This window comes from Podarcis vaucheri, assembly GCF_965113315.1.
Source record: "Podarcis vaucheri genome assembly, chromosome: 8".
Classification (NCBI taxonomy): domain Eukaryota; kingdom Metazoa; phylum Chordata; class Lepidosauria; order Squamata; family Lacertidae; genus Podarcis; species Podarcis vaucheri.
The window spans coordinates 14523821-14543607 of NC_138766.1; the positions used below are offsets into that span (position 1 = coordinate 14523821).

Consider the following 19787-nt stretch of genomic DNA (forward strand, 5'->3'; position numbering starts at 1 on the left):
GAAAACAGCTTGGGGAAAATGGGTTGAACCAGAACATGACAAGTCATGACTAGGTGTGGGGAGAATTTAAAGTCAATTCTTTCACACTTGGTTAAAAAATATGACAAATGGAACATAACCAGCCTTCAAAATTTGCACTTATTTGAATTTTGTGATGTAGTCCTTCAACCAGTGTTTACCAAAATACATTTTAGGGGCAAATGTGCTTCACAATAACTATATTAGTGAAAATAACATCCAAAACTGAATTATATTAGGAGAAATTACTAGCAAGCATGTGTACATAGCCAGAACTGCATTAAAAATGTGTTTATTAGGAGAAATTCACACAAAAATGCTGGAGAATTTTCATGAGGATTTAAAAATGATTATAAAAACTCAAGTTGATGCAGAAATGTGGAGAGCAGAATTTAAGACTGGAAAAATGAGAAATCGAGAAATTCCATCCCTAGTTGTGACTTGGGTATACAATAGAGCATTTTCACATGAGCACTTTCAAAGCCACGGAAAAGTCAACTTTGATATGACATCAATATAGCAAACATATCTACCACACGTTGGTTTTACCTCCAACTATCCTGTGAGAAGAGAAATGGATACAGACAAAGACCACCTCAGAGAGTGCTCCAGTTTGACTACCCGCCTCCCTGCAACAGCAGTCCTCTGGGAAGTATTGTAGAGGAGAGAGAAATATAGGCAAAAAACACAAAGTCTGCTCCAGTTGGATTCCCCATCCTGGACGACAACTGCCCTGTTTTTGACACCTTTTTATATGTTAATATTGTTTGCTGTGGTTTCTTACAAAATGCAGTTTAATGTTTCTTTTAAGTCAGCTTGAAAGGATGTATAAAATCTTAATAAGTACATAAAAACATACATACTGTACAATAATTTTTAATAAATGCATAAATAAATGATTTGTCAATATATTGTATAATATTCCCATTAATTTTGTTTTGTGTTATGGGGAGCTCCCAGAAGATCTAAATCTAGAACCAGGCAGCTGGATTAAGGCTTTAATAGAATACTATTCCAGGCAACACCATCTCAACATGGCTGACCTGGTGGGTCAAACAACCTTTACCACTTCAGTCAACAATTGAGCACTCACATAGGTAGAATCTACACACATATAAAAAACGCTGGGGAAACGTTTTGAAAAATACATTGAATTTGGCATAGCTCACTGTCGCCATCTAGTGCAACATTTGTATATTGCACTTTACAGCACAGCTTTTATTTGCAGCTGTATAGCTGAGTCCATAGTGAAATGCTCTTCCATTGAAATAAAAATATTAAAAATTTTGCCCCTAGTAAGCTAGGCTAGAACCTTTCTATGTGAAGGGAATTATTTTGTATGGAGGATTATTCAATCATATGAGTAAGAAATGGTATAGCCCTGGCATATGTTTACTGCCTTGGTTTGTTTGTTTGTATTTGCTGCTGCTGTCTTCTTAACTGACCTTGGAAAGGATGCTTCCATTTTGATTTTTTGTTCTCATAAGCCAACCTGGGTGAGCAAACACCGACCTAAATTCAGTAAAAGTTAGTGAATTCAGTAAAAATTTGCACTGAAGTCTTGTTGAGATTAATGAACCTATTTGTTGTTTAGTTGTTTAGTTGTGTCCAACTCTTCGTGACCCCATGGACCAGAGCACGCCAGGCACTCCTGTCTTCCACTGCCTCCCGCAGTTTGATCAAATTCATGCTAGTAGCTTCGAGAACACCATCCAACCATCTCATTCTCTGTCGTCCCCTTCTCCTTGTGCCCTCCATCTTTCCCAACATCAGGGTCTTTTCCAGGGAGTCTTCTCTTCTCATGAGGTGGCCAAAGTATTGGAGCCTCAGCTTCAGGATCTGTCCTTCCAGTGAGCACTCAGGGCTGATTTCTTTAAGAATGGATAGGTTTGATCTTCTTGCAGGGACTCTCAAGAGTCTCCTCCAGCACCATAATTCAAAAGCATCAATTCTTCGGCGATCAGCCGAATGAACCTATTTAAGCCACGCTAAACCTGTCCCATTTATTTCAATGGATTTAAGTACAACAGATGATTTTTGGATTGGGCTTCTATTTATGTCTAATAAAAGCTTCGTATACACAGAATCTGCTTCCGAAACTAGCATCTTGTCGTTCCTGAGCTAGGCCAGTCAAGCACACAGGGCTTCCCTCCCTTACTTTCTCAAGCTGCCATAGTTTCTTCCAAAGAATTTTGGGATGTGTAGGCCTATAGAGAACACATGCTCTCCCAGTGCTTGTCTATTTCCATCTCTTCCTATCTTTAGCAAGAATGGTGCAGATGCAGGCTCAATGCCTATTGAAAAGTAGATATTATTAAGCACATCTGGTGATCGTTTACAAAACAATGTGCCTATTTGTTCAGCATGTTAATGCATTGCAACAATGCAAAGAATGTTCTAATGCATGAAAAGGAATCTACCATCTTAAACCACTGAATTGCTTCGGTCAGTAGAGCAGGAGATTCTTAATCTCAGGCTTGTGGGTTTGAGCCTCGTGCTGGGCAAAAATACTCCTGCGTTACAGGGGGCTGGACTAAATGACCCTCACAGACCCTTCCAACTGTACAATTCTATGATTCTATCATTTTGAACATAAAACACACAGGGCAGAAATACCCACTTTTTAGTTTAGCTTCAGGGACTGAACTACAAACCAAGAAGTCCCTGATTCAAATCATGCTTTTGCCATGAACTCAGCAGCTGGAAACTTTCTTTCCGCCTCAGGTCCCAGCCCTCCATCTGTAAAATGCTGAATAAGACTCACTTATGGGGGTTACTGTAAGCATTGCAACTAGATAATGCATATGAAGTGGTTTTAATTAATTAATTAATAATAATAATAATAATAATAATAATAATAATAATAATAATAATAATATATTATATCCACGTACCTACGGGACCGCCTCTCCTGGTATGCCCCACAGAGGACCTTAAGGTCCACAAATGACAACATTTTGGAGGTCCCAGGTTGCAAGGTGGTTAGATTGGTCTCAACTAGGGCCAGGGCCTTTTCAGTACTGGCCCCGACCTGGTGGAATGCTCTGTCACAAGAGACTAGGGCCCTGCCGGACTTGACATCTTTCCACAGGGCCTGCAAAGACAGAGCTGTTTGGTTTGGACTCAGTCTGACCCTTATGTTTTCCTCCCCTTATGGTTTTGATCTATGGGCTACTTTTAAAATGAGGCTGCATTTTAAAATTGCATTTTAACCTGTATTTTAAATTGTTTTTTTCCTTTTCCTATTATGTTTTTACTGTAATTTTACTGGTGTTAGCCACCCTGAGCCTGGCTCTGGCCGGGGAGGGCGGGGTATAAATAAAATTTATTAATAATAATAATAATAATAATAATAATACCATCTGGCTGAGCCTCCCCAGCCACTCTGAGCGGCTCCCAATTGAATATTAAAAACACAATACAGCATTAAACATTAAAAACTTCCCTGAACACTTGAAAGCGGTCTAAAAATGTTAATTAGCCATGATGACGATGGTGGAATGTGGTATAGTGAAATGTCTGAATATTATGGCCAGAATACAACACAGTTATGAATGCTTGAACACACCTCTCAGGGATTTTTTTTTTTAGTGTGCAGTTGAACACAAATTGCGCCGCTGATGGGGAAAGCTGATGATGTGCAGCTAAAAAAGTGGGAGGGAACTAGACACGTTAGGCATATTAAGCACTGAAATAACAGGCAATATCAGGAACAGTATGCACACCAATTATATTACGGTAGAATGTGTGCAGTTCCCATACTTACACTGCCCAGTCATATTAAAATACCTCCTAATTTTTGGCCAGAATCTCTCCTATTTCACCTTCAGGCATCTAACGTTTCATCACCTCCTTGGAAATACCCTCAAAGTACCCCTGCTTTTCAGCCCCTGTCCTATCCTGCACTCTATGTTTCTCCTTCTACAGCCAATGCAAAACAGCTGGGCTGGAGTCCCACTCAGACAAAGGCAGGCATATTATAATAGATGTAAAGACAGAGGTTTTCCATTTCTATAGAGAGTCGGGCTCTGCTTCTACTTTTGAGCACAACGCTTGCATTTATGAGCCTCTCAACACTATGAGGTTTGGCTGAGAGCATGCAGCCGTGGATCACCATCATCATGGTCTTGGAATTTGGGGACCTGGCAATTTTTTAAAAAAATTGTTATTTAAAAAATGCTTATTGTAAGAAGTAAGGGACACAAGTGGCGCTGTGGTCTAAACCACAGAGCCTAGGGCTTGCTGATTGGAAGGTCGGCGGTTCAAATCCCCGTGACAGAAAGAGCTCCTGTTGTTCGGTCCCAGCTCCTGCCCACCTAGCAGTTTGAAAGCACGCCAGTGCAAGTAGATAAATAGGTACCGCTCCAGCGGGAAGGTAAATGGCGTTTCCGTGCGCTGCTCCGGTTCGCCAGAAGCGGCTTAGTCATTCTGGCCACATGATCCAGAAGCTGTCTGCAGACAAACACCGGCTCCCTTGGCCTACAGAGCGAGATGAGCGTGCAACCCCAGAGTCGTCCGTGACTGGACCTAATGGTCAGGGGTACCTTTACCTTTATTGTAAGAAACAAAGTATTATTCCACAATTATTCTACGGATGTCTTTTTATGGATTCTATATCAGCAGGTCTCTCTCTTAGGGATAACTTTACACACTTTAAGCAGAGCCTCGTGAATGTTCGCCTGACATTTTTACTCTTTAAATCTGCACTAAAAAGCATGTTTGGACCTCGCTTGTACCGCCACTTGTGAATGTGAGTAACGCAGGAAAGAGGCAAAAGGAATAACCAAGTGAAGAGTCTCACAATCCCTCGGGTTTGGAAATTCATTCCCATACAGACAATGAATACTCCTGTTTTACTTTTTTAAAATTTCCATCCTAGTAGAATTGCATGTGAGAATCATTAAGCCTAAAATTACGTCTGCCTATTGAGTACTAGCGAAGATGAAAATGGGCAATTTAACACTAATACCAAATAATAAGACTGCTTCTTAAATTGCAGCAAACCCAGTCGGTTGCTTTCCACGAAGAGCTGTCTCAAACCATAAATTAACAACAAAACCCTCTGCTAATATATACCCCCTGCCAGGGATCCTTTTAGTGTTTAGACGCAATAGCTTTAGACTAAAACATGCAGGCCTTAACAATATTGGCTGACATCTACACAAAGACGTGTGTTTACTGGGCTGGCTTAAGTTGTGGGGGAAAACTGAGTCGCATTAACGTTTTAAACTGGCATTTTGCCTTTTTAAGGATCCTGGGAAGTAGGAGAATAGTGCATTTGAGTTCTTGATCTGGCGAACGACTCCACAGATCATTTTTTGTTATGTTTTTAGAACCCCACCAAAATGAATGGGGCTGTAAACTTTTTAATGGCAGCAAGAAAATTAATGGGGGAAGAAAGGGGCAATAATATGGTAGGTGCCTTTTATCTAGAGGCAGAGTTACCATCCCACACCATGCAGTGAGTCCCAGGAAACTTTCTGTTACTCAGAAAAGAATGGGCAGGAATTAGAAACAATGTACAACTCTTAGATTAATACTTTCAATATGAGCTAACTGTGGCTATCTGGCGTGCTTTAAGAAACGGTACTGTCCAAAACATGAGAATGTGTATATTCTCAAAATCTGAGCTACACATTCCTACGATTATACGGCTGTGTACAAACCATTATTTAAAGTGCATGGGAAACGCACACAGTCCTAAAAGAATCTTGGAAACTGTCGTCTGTTAAGTGTCGTGATTTCAGGGAGGAGGAAAAGGATCCCAGCGAAGGGGGGCAGCTGAGAGCGGGTCACGCAGGAAGAATCTGGGGAGGGGGAAGGAGAGGTTGGTGGACATAGTACTTACAGGGTGACAGAGGATGATGAGGGGACAGGGGCTAGGGCACAGGAAGCCGGCCAGCAGGACCCCTCGCCAGAACCAGAGAGGCCCCCTTGCCCATGAACATGGCAGGTCCTAAGATGTAGGGAACAGTGGACCGGGCACTCCAGGAAGCAGAGGGCCTGCAGCCTAGATCACTAGCTGGCCAGGTGAGCAAGGAGGCATGTGATTCATCAGCTGGGGCAAGCTGAGAGCAGGTGAGGGTCCCAGGACACATCAAGCCCAGATGCTGCAATCAGCAGACACTATAGGGTTGCCATAGTCCCAGAAGTGAAAATCCGAACAAGGTTGTTGACCTTTTTAACCTTTTTTTAAACCATTTATTTGGTTTTTCAACTTGCCTCAAGTTGAAAAATCAAACACAAATCATAAAAACAAGATTCCAAGGAATCTCCTGGATTTCCATCCCCCCCCCTTTGTGGGTCCTATTATTAATCCTTTCCTCCCGCATCTTTTATGATGCTCCAAATACTTTGCCATTTCCATTATGTCCAGAATTCAAACTTAAACTGCAAGGGATATTCCAATCCTACTAACGAGTTTAGCTGTTTGCAATGGTCTGAAGATAAGTTATATATTTTCCCCATTCCTTATTAAAATTTTGGTCTTCCTGATTTCTGACTCTTCTGGTCATTTTAGCCATATCAGCATAGTCCAGTAACTTCATTTGCCATTTTTCTCTGGTTGACCTTTTTTTGGGGGGGGTCAAAGTTGTTGAACATCTCCCCCAAAACGTAAGTGTTTGGGCTTCTTTTGGATTTTTATAGCATTTTTCTTTAAAAAAAATAATGGCCAAGTTGCCATAAGTCCGGGTTTCCCCAGACATTTTGCTGATTCGGCAAAAATCTGCCCAGACACCATTTTGACAGCCCGACTCCCAGATGGCAAAACCCAGATGTACGGCAGTCCTAGTGTAAGAAGGCATCAGAGCTGAGGTCTGGCCAACTGCCCATGTTGAGGGACCTCACCTGGGATTCTCCTTGGACCTTCATGGGTTTCTGCTTCAAGACTGACTCTGGAACGTACCCTGACTGCTGAACTCCTATCTTGGCTTACCTGGGCTGACCCCAGACTGCATTTCCTTATTTTTGGACTTGGCTTGTGTGGATTGGCTTCTGGTCTTGGAACTTTTGTCTCTGCACGCTGTCTGTCTGCTAGGTAGGCCAGGGGATCAGGACATTAAGGTAGGGTTACCAGATGTCCCAGGTTCCTGGGGACAGTCCCCAGATTTGCAAATCTGTCCCCAGACAAATTCCGTCCCCGGAATGTCCCCAGATTTGCAAATTTGTCCCCAGGAAACATGGCAGTGGCAGCCTCAGCAGCCCAGAGCCAACTTGGTAGTGCAGTTGGCTCTGGCTGGCTTCAGGAGCTGCTCGCTGCTGTCGCCACTGCTGAAGGTGAACCAGGGACGTCCGGTGGGACAGATCTCCTGCCCCCTTCCCCCTTTGTTTTGACAGATCGGGGGAGGCTCAAGAGTTGCGGGCGGATGGCCGTTGCCCAGGAGGGGTGCAAGGCACACGGTTTCTCTGCCAGGCAAGGTGCAAAGCCCTCCTTTCACACAGTGTGAAACATAAATGTGCAGAGTTGTTAAAAAACTGGGCAACGGCCGCCTGCCCGCGACTCCCGAGCCTCCCCCAATCTGTCAAAACAAAGGGGGAAAGGGGTAGGAGATCAGGGAAGCCTTGGGAGTCATGGGCAGGCAGCATGCCGTTGCCCAGTTTTAAAAAAACTGCATATTTATGTTTCACAGGGTGCGAAAGAGGGGCTTTGCACCTTTATACAATATGCATGTGTGCTTGGGCCCAGGGTCTTTTGCCTCATCATCCCCACTACTGACTCCCTGTTGCTACTCAGCTTCAAAAAAAAAAAAAAAAAAAAAGGGTCCCCAGATTCATTGAAAAAAATCTGGTAACCATACATTACGGGTGCTAAGAATTGTAGCTTTGTTAGGGGTAGACTACAGTTCCCAGAATTCTTTGTGGGAGCATATGCTTTAAATGTATGGTGTGTACATAGTGTCTGAATAACAAATCCATGCTTCAAATGCTATTTGATTCAACTCGGGGGCAAGGGGAAGGCGGTGGGAAGCATCTCCTAGATATCAATGTTCATAGCAGAAGCATATTTAGCTATTAGCTACACCACAGCCTAGAGGGTACGTCAGGTGTTCATCTTGGTGGCTGCCAAATGATTCACATCCATTTATATATCATTCACTTAACAGCTTTCTCCTCACTTAAAGATAATCTGGTTTATCTTGAAAGAACAATTTTGTGCTCGTTCAGTTCGAAGAGGCGTACAGCTGTGTCTACATAAATCTGACAGCTGTTGCCCGCAATCAGGTTGCTTCAGTAGTTTCCTAATGACTTCATATAAATTGAGCCCTGTTAAAATGTGCGTGTGGATTATCTTCTATAGATTATCCTCTTCCGTTGCTGTTGATCCCATGCAGAGCACCTTGATCCTCAGCTATAGGCACAGCCGACACCACCTTGCCTGCAATCAGAGGAGCAGGGCTTCTGGGGTTTGAAATTAAGTCCTCTTGGCTCTTTTGGGAAAAGAGGGGTGAACCTGAATATCTGGTCTCTACTGAGAAAGCAGGCATCCAAAACAGGTTTAGGGGGGGAAATGGAGTGGATTCTAGCTGGTATCCTGTGCCCCAGGGAGAAAGACATCCCTGACCAGTGGCCATGCTGGCTAGAGCTCATGGTAACCTCAGTCCAATAACATCTGGAGTGCTATGGGTTCCCCACCCCTGCTATACCCACAAGTCAGATTTACTTTTCAGTAGACATGTACCGGGTGTTAGGGGAGAGATAGTCTTCTTCTTCTTCTTTGGTGATTATTCATAGCCAAGTAAGATTGTCTTCCATAAACACGGTTCTAACAGTGAGTCCATAAGTGACTGTGGAGGCCAATTCTGGATCCACATGTCCTTCCACAGTGGGAACATAGGTTTCTGGGTGGGAGTTTATCATGGTGAGGGTTTGCCAAGTGTGCCTTCCTCTTAGCGCGTTTCTCCCTTTTGTCCTGAGTTTGAGCGTCTTCAAAGCCTATGACACCTTTGGTAAACGCTGTTCTCCAATTGGAGTGCTCGCAGGCCAGTGTTTCCCAGTTGTTGGTGTTTATACTACATTTTTAAGATTTGCCTTGAGAGAGTCTTTAAACCTCTTTTGTTGACTGCCAGCATTATGCTTTCCATTTTTAAGTTCAGAATAGAGTAGTTGCTTTCGAAGACGATAATCAGGCATCCACACAACATGACCAATCCAACAAAGTTGATGTTGAGGAGGAGGAGGAGGTGAAGGAGGAGTTTGGATTTGATATCCCGCTTTATCACTACCCTAAGAAGTCTCAAAGTGGCTAACAATCTCCTTTCCCGTCCTCCCCCACAACAAACACTCTGTGAGGTGAGTGAGGCTGAGAGACTTCAGAGAAGTGTGACTAGCCCAAGGTCACCCAGCAGCCGCATGTGGAGGGGCGGGGAATCGAACCCGGTTCACCAGATTACGAGTCCACTGCTCTTAACCACTACACCACACTGGCTCTCACCTTTTTTTTAAAGAAATCAACACTTAAATTATAAGATTTTATATGAAGAATCATCACTTTCACACTGGTGAACTTTGCATTTGTTTGCCTGTTTTCCCAAGTGATGTGTAAAATTTTTTGGAGACACTGTTGATGGAATCTTTGGAGGAGAGATAGTTCCTCTGGTGGGGGACATGTCATGTTCCTTCTGGGGTCGTTTGTCCACATTTGGTTCCTCACCCTGCACTCAGTTCTCACCTGTGGCTCCCAGATAAGCTGTCAGCATGCGACAGCAGCCACACCCTGGGAATGGCTTCAACCTGCCAGTTAAACCAGATGAGCGTAGCTGATGGGTCTCAAGCAAACCTGTAGTGAATAAGGGACTTCCCTTGCCTGCAAAAACTGGCTCTGGTGGATTGCGCAGATGAGACTAATAGTGGGTCCAACAGTGAAGAAGGTGGTTTCTGTATGTGCCGTAGAGTGAGAGGCAGATGAGGCTCACCAATCTGCAAAGGTCTTCTATCAAGGAGAAGGAAAACTCTGACCCTAAACCTCCACTGCCTTGTAAGAATATCTTCAGGAGAAGGAAAGGCTAAGGAGTAAATCCACACAAATCAGGAGTCCCGAAGACAGTTGGATAGCGCCTTGTACTCCTCCTTCCGGCAACTCCTGCACAAACTGGTGCCAGATGTATTGCATGGCTTTCCTTTGCAGCACATCAGTGAAGCCAAGAGGGGGGTCTTGTCAGTATACCTAAAGGAGTGTCTCCACCCCCATCGTTCTGCCCAGACACTGAGGTCCAGCGCTGAGGGCCTTCTGGCTGTTCCCTCACTCTGAGAAGTGAGGTTACAGGCAACTAGGCAGAGGGCCTTCTCAGTAGTGGCACCCGCCCTGTGGAACGCCCTCCCATCAGATGTCAAAGAAGTTAACAACTATCTGACTTTTAGAAGACATCTGAAGGCAGCCCTGTTTAGGGAAGTTTTTAATGTTTGATGTTTTATTGTGTTTTTAATATTCTGTTGGGAGCCGGGCAGGGTGGCTGGGGAAACCCAGCCAGATGGGTGGGGTATAACTATGGTGGTGGTGGTGATGATGATGTCTCTGTTTCTGATGGCTAGACCACCTGGAACAGTGCAGGCAGCTGATCCATCTTAGCCAGGAACACAGCAATGCAGGTTGCAGTAAACAATGGCTTGTTTGGGTCCCTTTCCTGCTTCTCAATTTCTATACCTGCAAACCATTTTTTAGAGAGCATGCCTGAGGCTGTAGTTGAACTGCAGAGAGCATCGTCCCCAGCCACGATGGGGGATGTTCTGTCCAAAGCTAGTCTGACTGGCAACAACATCACAGGAGCACGTCGGTACTAGAATGAATCACCATTGCATATTAGCAGGGTATTCTCCGACTATTCATACTCAGTTCCCAGTGCAAACATGCATTAGGAAGAGACCATGTGTCAAATGTTATGCTTCCTCCCATTCCACGTCTTTAAGTTACAGTCACATTGAATTTTATAGCCTTATCTAGATTTATCGTGGTTAACTCTGCCTTTATAACGTACCATAAAACTGAGCAGATATTGCCACTGTAAAATGTAACGCTGAATTTTAAGCCAACACAAACACATAGCTAAGAGCTTTTCAAAATGTGACACACTTGTCTCCTATAAACCTTCCCACCACATTTTGAAATACCTCAAAGCCCAACTGAGTTCCATGTTTGAAAAGCAAAGGGTGTGTTGAAATATAGTCATGGGGCTTTTGTACAATTATGGAACTTCCCTAACTAAGAATCCCTTAGGGATTGCTAGAAAACTCCCTCTCTCATATATATATATATATATATATATATATATATATATATATATTTCTTCATTACACTTTTGAATTGTATAATTCACAAAGCATAAGGAATGTGCTCTGAATTCCCATAACAGTGCTCACAGGGATCAGACAGGAACCCTGGAGTGTTTTGAAATAAAACTGTTTTTGAACTCAAACTCCAGAACTGCACATGAAGCTTTCTTTTCAGTCAAATCTATTTAACCTAGTACTCTGTGACTAGCAGGGAAGATCTTGAAGCCTCTCTCACAGACAAAGGTCCTTCGCAGCCCTGCTAATAGGGATGGAAGAATCTCTCCACTACTGTTCTTTTGGCCTCCAATTTTCTCCATGTTGAATTCTCTCCACATATTGTAGCAGTCTGCAATTTTATTTTTTCTTAATCATCATGAAAATTCATCAGCATGATGAATTTTAATAAACATTTAAGTGTATGTATCTGGCTTGGGATAGATGTTTAATCTGTTAGTGAAAAATCACAATAATAAAATTAACTCCACCTGCAGAAAGAAGCTGTGCTCTTTCCATCCTGATATGGTGGTGGTTTTGCCAGCATTTCCCTTCTATTAGGACTAATGCTTTAACACCAACTTCACTAGCTGAAAATATAAGTATTGCATTACACCAGAAAATCACTGCAACTGTTTGCCTTTTGCCATTTCTGATATATTTTTAAAAGTTTATCCTTCAGCACCAACCAGCCTCTTTCTTGTTTCATCTACAACTGCAGAGAATAAGGTTTGAACTTTGGAAAGGGAAAGACATTTGCAGGTTGGGGTGCTTCTCTGGAAATCTGATGTGAGGCAATGGATTTTGTTGGTATTACAAGTATGCTCACAGCTGTCCATGGAGGCACAGGTCAATTCTGTGTCCAAGGCAGCTGTGTACCATCTCCATCTGGTACACAGGCTGAGACCCTACCTGCCCGCGGACTGTCTCGCCAGAGTGGTGCATGCTCTGGTTATCTCCCGCTTGGCTACTGCAATGCACTCTACGAAGGGCTACCTTCGATGGTGACCCGGAAACTACAACTAATCCAGAATATGGCAGCCAGACTGGTGACTGGGAGTCGCTGCTGAGACCATATAACACCAGTCCTGAAAGACCTACAGTGGCTCCCACTATGTTTTCCAGCACAATTCAAAGTGTTGGTGCTGACCTTGAAAGCCCTAAATGGCCTTGGCCCAGTATACCTGAAGGAGCATCTCTACCTCCATCATTCAGGCCGGACAATGAGGTCTAGGATCGTGGGCCTTCTGCTGGTTCCCTCACTGCAAGAAGTGAAGTTACAGGGATCTAGGCAGAGGGCCTTCTTGGTGGTGACGCTGCCCTGCAATGCTATTCACAGCTAGCTGAGAGTAAACCACATTGAACTCAAGACAGAGGGCCTTCTCAGTAGTGGCGCCACCCTGTGGAACACCCTCCCATCAGATACCAAGGAAATAAACAACCATCTGACTTTTAGAAGACATCTGAAGGCAGCCCTGTTTAGGGAAGTTTTTATTGTTTGATGTTTTATCATGTTTTTAATATTCTGCTTGGAGCCACCCAGAGTGGTTGAGAAGGCCCAGCCAGATGGGCAGGGTATAAATAAATAAATGATGAAGATGATGATGATGATGGTGATGATGATGAAACTGCTTGCATCCATCTATTCTCTGCTTGTATACAGTATTTGCAAATAAACCCAAATATTACACAATGCTACTATTTTCCGGTGGCCTACTTTCTTTATGAACCCCACCAGAAGAAGGGCCAGAGTCTAGCAGCTGGCCACTCCATTTTAAATTGCCCCCTTCCCTGCCTTTACAGCGGTGCAACCCACATTTTAAGACGCAGGTCATGCTACTGTCATGTCTAGCTAAGCCCTCAAATACCCGTTTAGCCTTTAATTCAATAACATGCTGATTAGATTAACTTTGAACTGGCTTGCTGCTTTTTGATAAACTCCGATAAACACAGAGCTCTCCTTCCTTTCACTCCTCGGGCTGCTCATCTGCCTCCAGGCTTTTTGGGCCTCGTTTTGCATTCCAGGCAGCGGAATTTGAAGTACAGATTCATATGTGTAATAAGCCGAGGAAAGGTTATCAGTGAATTGAAGACCTTGCAGAAATGAATGTGCATATAAATAACGACAATTTGGTAAGAAAAGGAAAAGAGACGGTTTTAGTACTGCATAACACATACAGAGCAAAGCTGATGTGTTTGAAGGAGTGCATAAAATCTCACTACCACCGACCACTCATTCTAATTTTTTTAAAGTCCTTTTGTTCCATGCACATGTTTTGTTTAAATTAGCACCATCTGGAAGACATCTGCAATTAAAATCTCCCCTTTCTTGATTCATGTAAGAAGCCAGACATATTGTCTATGGTTCCTAACAAAATAGTTTGTTACCTCTTTAAGCGCAGAGCCCTGCCCAAGGGAGATGTCCACACTACAGCAAGATTGAGAAATAAAAGTCCAATTGTAATTCTGGACTAAATCCACTGCTGCCTAATTTTAGCAATGAGAATAACAGAGGGCTGGAATTCAAATTGCAAGCCGAAGAATGAACAAGCTTTAAGGTGACTAAACAGATGCAGTTTGAAAAATGAAAAGACTTTAGTGCCTTCCATCACACCAAGTAATAACAAATTAGGCCTATCTGTGTTATGTACTCTTGTGGCAGAACAGGATATATGTTTCCATTTCCACCCGCTGAGGGAAATTCCAGGCTGAGGTCCCAAGTTACTAGAACTGAGTGAGGAGACATCTCATGACACTTCTCGCCTTACAAATCAACTACCTACATTTTCTACTAGCACCACTAGGAGGCAGGAACAAGCCTCTAATTAAGCTCTCCTAATAATTTAGCCACCCCTCTTTTTCAGGCTCATCTGCACTGCACCTGAAAATCCACATTTTCTGTTTTGGATCTGGCTTGTGGGTTCACAGGTCCCACTTTGTACATAAACAGCAAAAGTTTCGAAACCTGGAGTTAAGGCTTCAAGAACCTTATGTGTTGCAGTCTTCGGTGGATCTAAACACAGGGGGGGGGGGAACCACGCTATAAATAAATCAGAAATTAGATCATTGTAGGGAAATTTTTAATGTTTGATGGATTACTGTATTTTAATATTTTGTTGGAAGCCACCCAGAGGGTTGGAAGCCCAGCCAGATGGGCAGGGTATTATTATTATTATTATTATTATTAACAAAAGAAAAAAATCTCTATGGAAAACTGCATTTTAAAATTTCCTGCTCTCTGGTGTCATATGTTTATAGCGCATTCAAATCGCTGTTTCTTTACTAATGTAGCTGAGTCCTTTATCTTGGCATGTCTACGCTCCTTTCACCCTTGGACCTTTGTCTCCTTCCACCCAGAAATAAACAGACTGGTTTTATGCATTGGGTTCCCAAACCTCATGGGGCTTCACACAGTGGAAACAGGCGTTTGTGAACCCTGTTGGCTTCCTTCTCTCCCTTGTGTAGAATTCTCTCCATCCATTCTCTCATTCCTGTGGGGAAGTGTTTCATTCCACAGAATATATTTCTGTAAAGCGTGTTCTCCTTCATGGAGAGCACGTGTTGCGGTGGGGGCCGCCAGGACACTCCAAAGTTGTGGGGCAGGCTAATTGACCGTTCGCCACTGATGTGATTGGGCTTCCCTTGTCATTGGGAAGAAGTTAATGTTGCCATTTGTTGAATGACAGCCAGAAATGCTAAAACTCCTTGCACGAGGCTAGGGCTTCCTCTTTTTGCCCGTGCATCGGTTTGCCCGTCCCCCCTCCCTAGAATTAGGGTTGTTCACTTTGACCTTGCTATGCCTGTCATGGGGTCGCCTGCTCTTGGGGCAGGGGCCTGGTAGGAATTTTGTCCATCTGGCTGATTGGCTGGGGCCAGTTGGTTTTTTGCCTACTGCATAGCAAATTGTCACAACTTGTAAGGTTGCGGTTAGGCATTGGTTCTATGGTTTGGTTGGTTGAGGGGCATGGATTGGCTGTGCCTGCCCCCCTAATGCTGCTGCTGCAAGGGATTCCGTTAAAGGAATCGGGGGCTAACTATTGCTTGTCCACCCTGTCAAGGGGGCTCGGGCCACTGCAAGAGCTCCTGGTTGCATTTGGGGAGGGCTGGGGGCAGGTTCCCTGCTCTGTCGCTACCCCCAAGTGTATTCCCCTTTTCTGACTTTCGCAGGCGTGCGGAATGTCAGTCTGTCCCCCACGGTGGGGGCAGCTAGTCGCAACCAATGCCTAAGCAACCACTCACATTTTTGTATTTTAATAAAGTTGTGGCCAAAATTATGCCAAAAACCTTAAACAAAAATATTGGTGTGATGTGTGAGTTATTGGGGTGGCCCTGGGGACCTCGACACGCAAAGTGTTTCATTCCACAGAATATATTTCTGTAAATATATAAAAGGCTGTGCTATGGATAATGGTGGCAAAAGTTAAGGGGGAGGGAAACCCCTCAACATCAGGCTCTCTTGTTAAATTTAATTCTAACCACTGATTACCCACTAAAGCCTAAAAGATTAGCCAATGTCAGCTGCCAGCGTAATGATCTCTGTGACCTCGCTATGACTTCAGGAGGTAGAGGCATCAGTTCAGATTTACGTCAAGTTGTAAAGTGGACAGGATTACGGCCTTCTATTAACATTGTGAAGAAATTAACTTTTAATTGAGGCAAGTTAGGAGTCTAGACTGACTGAGCAGCGCACCCTTGGCCCTTGGAAATGGACTTTTAATCAGCAATTTCCTCCAGCGCCAAATCGGTGCTGGTGTTTACGATGCAGGGGAAGCCCAGCTCATGATAGAGCGGAGCAGGCAGGCAGGCAGGCAAGGGGTTGGGGAAGCAAAAGGTAACGCTTAGAAATAGCGTTTACTTCCACGGATGGAAATCGTTCCAACTGAAAAGCCATTAAAAACTTTTGTAAGGCAAGCAGGGCTGTGCCAGCAGGTTGTTATGTTATGGGTAGCAAAAGAAACCCCCCAACAGCCTGCCAATCAAGGTTCACGAGCAAAAAAGGAGTTGCTTTGCACAAAACAGCCCGGCATCACAACATGCCGGCGAAAACGTTCCTCATTGACCAGGCCTTTGGCCGATTAATATTCTACAGCCTTTTAAATGTGTCTGTAGGAAGGAGGGGGTTATTGTTTTGCTGTTTTGTTTTTAACTATTTACTTGCTTTTATCTTGTATCGAATTCTGTGAACCGCCCTGAGATGTTATAGGAAAGGGTGGTGTTATGTACTGAGTTGAATAGGATCCAAAATGCAGCAGTCTGATTGGTCCCAGAACAATAGGATCCAAAATGCAGCAGTCTGATTGGTCCTAGAACAATAGGATTCCGAATGCAGCAGTCTGATTGGTCCTAGAACAATAGGATTCAGAATGCAGCAGTCTGATTGGTCCTAGAACAATAGGATTCAGAATGCAGCAGTCTGATTGGTCCTAGAACAATGCAGCAGTATGATTGGTCTGCAGGAGCCACCCAATCCAGCTCCAGATGGAAGTGAATCCACAACCTGATTTGCCTACAGGAGAATTCCAGAGTTAGCCAATCATGTGCAGCCCATTGTGTAAAAAATGTATATAAAGCAGATACTTTGAGGGGACTTTCATTCCTCCTCACCACTATGAGCTGAATAAAGAGCATGAAATCCACTCTCGACTGAGTATATTTCAGGTGGTATAGAAATCAAACAAATAAATGAAATAAACAAATCTGGAAGATTTGAGGTGCCCTCAGTCCTTCCTAAAGCTGCCTTAGACTTCTTATTTCCCATTTCTTGCCTCAGGAATCAGATGAAGACCCTTCATGGGACAGAGTGAGGGAGGATTTTCTGGTACAACAGTGGGATATCAGCTCCACCCAAGGCATAACAGCAACAACCGGGGGGAAAGATAGACATAATAGTTTACAAGGACAGGAGAAACGCCACAGACAGAATAATTGCCACACACAGGAAGAACAAAGTTACAGTCTGAGTATCTCACTTGTAGTTTTATAAATCATTCAATGTGTCAACACAAATAGAAGTTATTAATACAGTGGTACCTCAGGTTAAGTACTTAATTCATTCCGGAGGTCCGTTCTTAAACTGAAACTGTTCTTAACCTGAAGCACCACTTTAGCTAATGGGGCCTCCTGCTGCCGCTGCGCCACCGGAGCACGATTTCTGTTCTCATCCTGAAGCAAAGTTCTTGACCTGAAGCACTATTTCTGGGTTAGCGGAGTCTTTAACTTGAAGCGTATGTAACCTGAAGCATATGTAACCTGAGGTACCACTGTATTGCAGTTGTTGTATAATGACATTATTGTTAAGTTGTGGACGAACATATCAGACGACACAGCGATTCTTCAAACAGCTCTTCTTTATTCTGAGGCCAGAACTGAACTGAGCTGAAGGGCTCAGTCAGCCTGCTTATATAGATCTCCAGTACCTTGTTACTGTAACAGTTTTCTAAACTATCCAATCACTGAACGTCACTTTCGATCCTTCATTTGCATAACTATCTACAGTATCCCCCTGCTGGCCCAGGGTGAGAACTTCAGTACATAACAATTATTATGATGACCGGAATGTAATTGAAATGAATAAGATTTTGGAACACAGAAACAAAGCAAATCACCAACCATCAATTCTAGCCCACTTTATCTAAATTATATAATTCAGTATTTGAACGATTGGTATTAGTAATTGTATTGTAAATTGGTATTGCTATAATGAAGCATTTATTGGAATGTAATTGAAAACTAATATTAAATTATTATCAAAAATAAAAATGGAAGGCCCTTTACATGCCAATACTTGTCTGCATCATCAGTTCCAAGAAGCCCTCCTACATTTCTGTTTCTCCCCAAGCTCCGTGTTATGTTAAAGGTCGTAAAACAATTCCATCTCTATCCCTTAGGCTCTGACCAATGGTCATCTCTTACCTGGTGGTGGACGTTATGACTAGCAGTTCCCTCCATGGCTGCGGTTACAGATTATGGCGGCAGACCTCTGTGAATTCAGCCACAACTCAGCAAGTCCTGTTTTCAAAGTGAGCCTAAAGGGCTCTGCAGCCTCCTTTCTGTTTTCTGCTCATCCTCATGGAGACCAGAACTCTCGCATTGTGATGTAAGAGGCAGGGCATGCAATGCTAGACAGAAAAGGCTTTTTTAGGGAAAGAATATTCTGCTACCTGCCTAAGGTTTCAGATCTGCAATGAACAATAAGCAAATATTATGAGTCCCCAATGTTTTTTTTGCCCTGGTGCTTTTTGATGTACCATATTTTCCGCTCCATAAAACAACCTGACCATAAGATGCACCTAGTTTTTAGAGGAGGAAAACAAGGGAAAAAAATATTCTGAAACGAAACAGTGGACGTATGATTTTTGTGGTTCATGCTATGGCCACAGACATGTGATCTGATGGTGAATTTGGGGTGACCCAATGCAAAAATCCTGAGGATCCATGGGGATCCGTGCTTTGTAACCATGTTTTTGCGCCATTGTAGCCCCAGGCAACAGTTGGTGCGTGGTATTTTTGGTGCAGGCTGTAGCCATGGACATGCTATGTGATCTGATGGTGAATTTGGGGCAACCCAATGTAAAAGTCCTGAGGATCCATGGGCTTTTACCTCCCCCCTCCCAGGCAGCCTCCGCTAGCATCCCGATCCCACCGATCAGCTATTTCCTTTCAACACTCCCTTCCCTCTTGTTTGCCTTATTGTCTTTTCCTTAGCTGGAGCAGTTTTTTGCTCCTCCTTTTCTTCTAATTTCTCTCCTTATTGCTTTAGTCTTCCCGTTTCCCCTCTTTGCAAGTTTACTGTCTTTACCTCCCCCCTCCCAGGCAGCCTCCTTTATCTCTAGCGTCCCTTATCTTTCTCCCCGATCGGCAAATGATCAGCGGCTTTGTTTCAACACCCACTTCCCTCTTTCAAAAAATAAAGAAAGCATGATCTGCTTTTTGCCCCTGGGCAATTTGGCTCCAGGGACCACACATTTGCTCCATAAAGACACACAGACATTTCCCCTTACTTTTTAGGAAGAAAAAAGTGTCTTATAGAGCGAAAAATACGGTATATTTTGAACCGCACTAACTTAGTGGCAGTTGTTGCTGTTACAGTAAACCGTTGTTAATGTCAGTTTGTCTTACACAACTCGGAGTAAAAAGTTAAGAGCAACAATATTTTGTTTCTGAGCTCCCTTAGTAAGCAAGTTGGCTTCTTCCTCGGACAGATGTTATCATCCCTGGTGTGACTTAAATGGTAAATCTATCCATAAAATCAATTTGACGTATTTTGCCAAGTGGATCGCTCCCTGCCCGCACCCAACTGTCTGAGTTTTACTGAAAAAGAAAGAGGGAGAGAGACTACTTTTATGGCAATAGTTGAATGGTGAGTGGTTCCTAGACTCAACAACTAACAGGATTTCTATAAATGGAAAAGTTACATTCACTAACATGGCGGGAACATCCAGGAAAAACAAAAGGGCAAAAGGAAAGCATGTGAAGCAAACAAAAGAGGGATAGCTCAGAGAGCTGGA

At 43.5% G+C, this 19787-nt stretch overlaps 1 protein-coding gene across 1 annotated transcript in view; it reads right to left on the reverse strand.

Annotated features, from left to right (window-relative positions):
• The window catches only part of FBXL7 (F-box and leucine rich repeat protein 7), a 215568-nt gene extending 197340 nt beyond the window's left edge, over positions 1-18228 (reverse strand). The window contains exon 1 of the mRNA XM_082234499.1: positions 18193-18228. The gene's annotated coding sequence lies outside the window, so the exon portion shown is untranslated. The remainder of the gene's footprint in view (positions 1-18192) is intronic.
• Positions 18229-19787: the final 1559 nt, after the last annotated feature.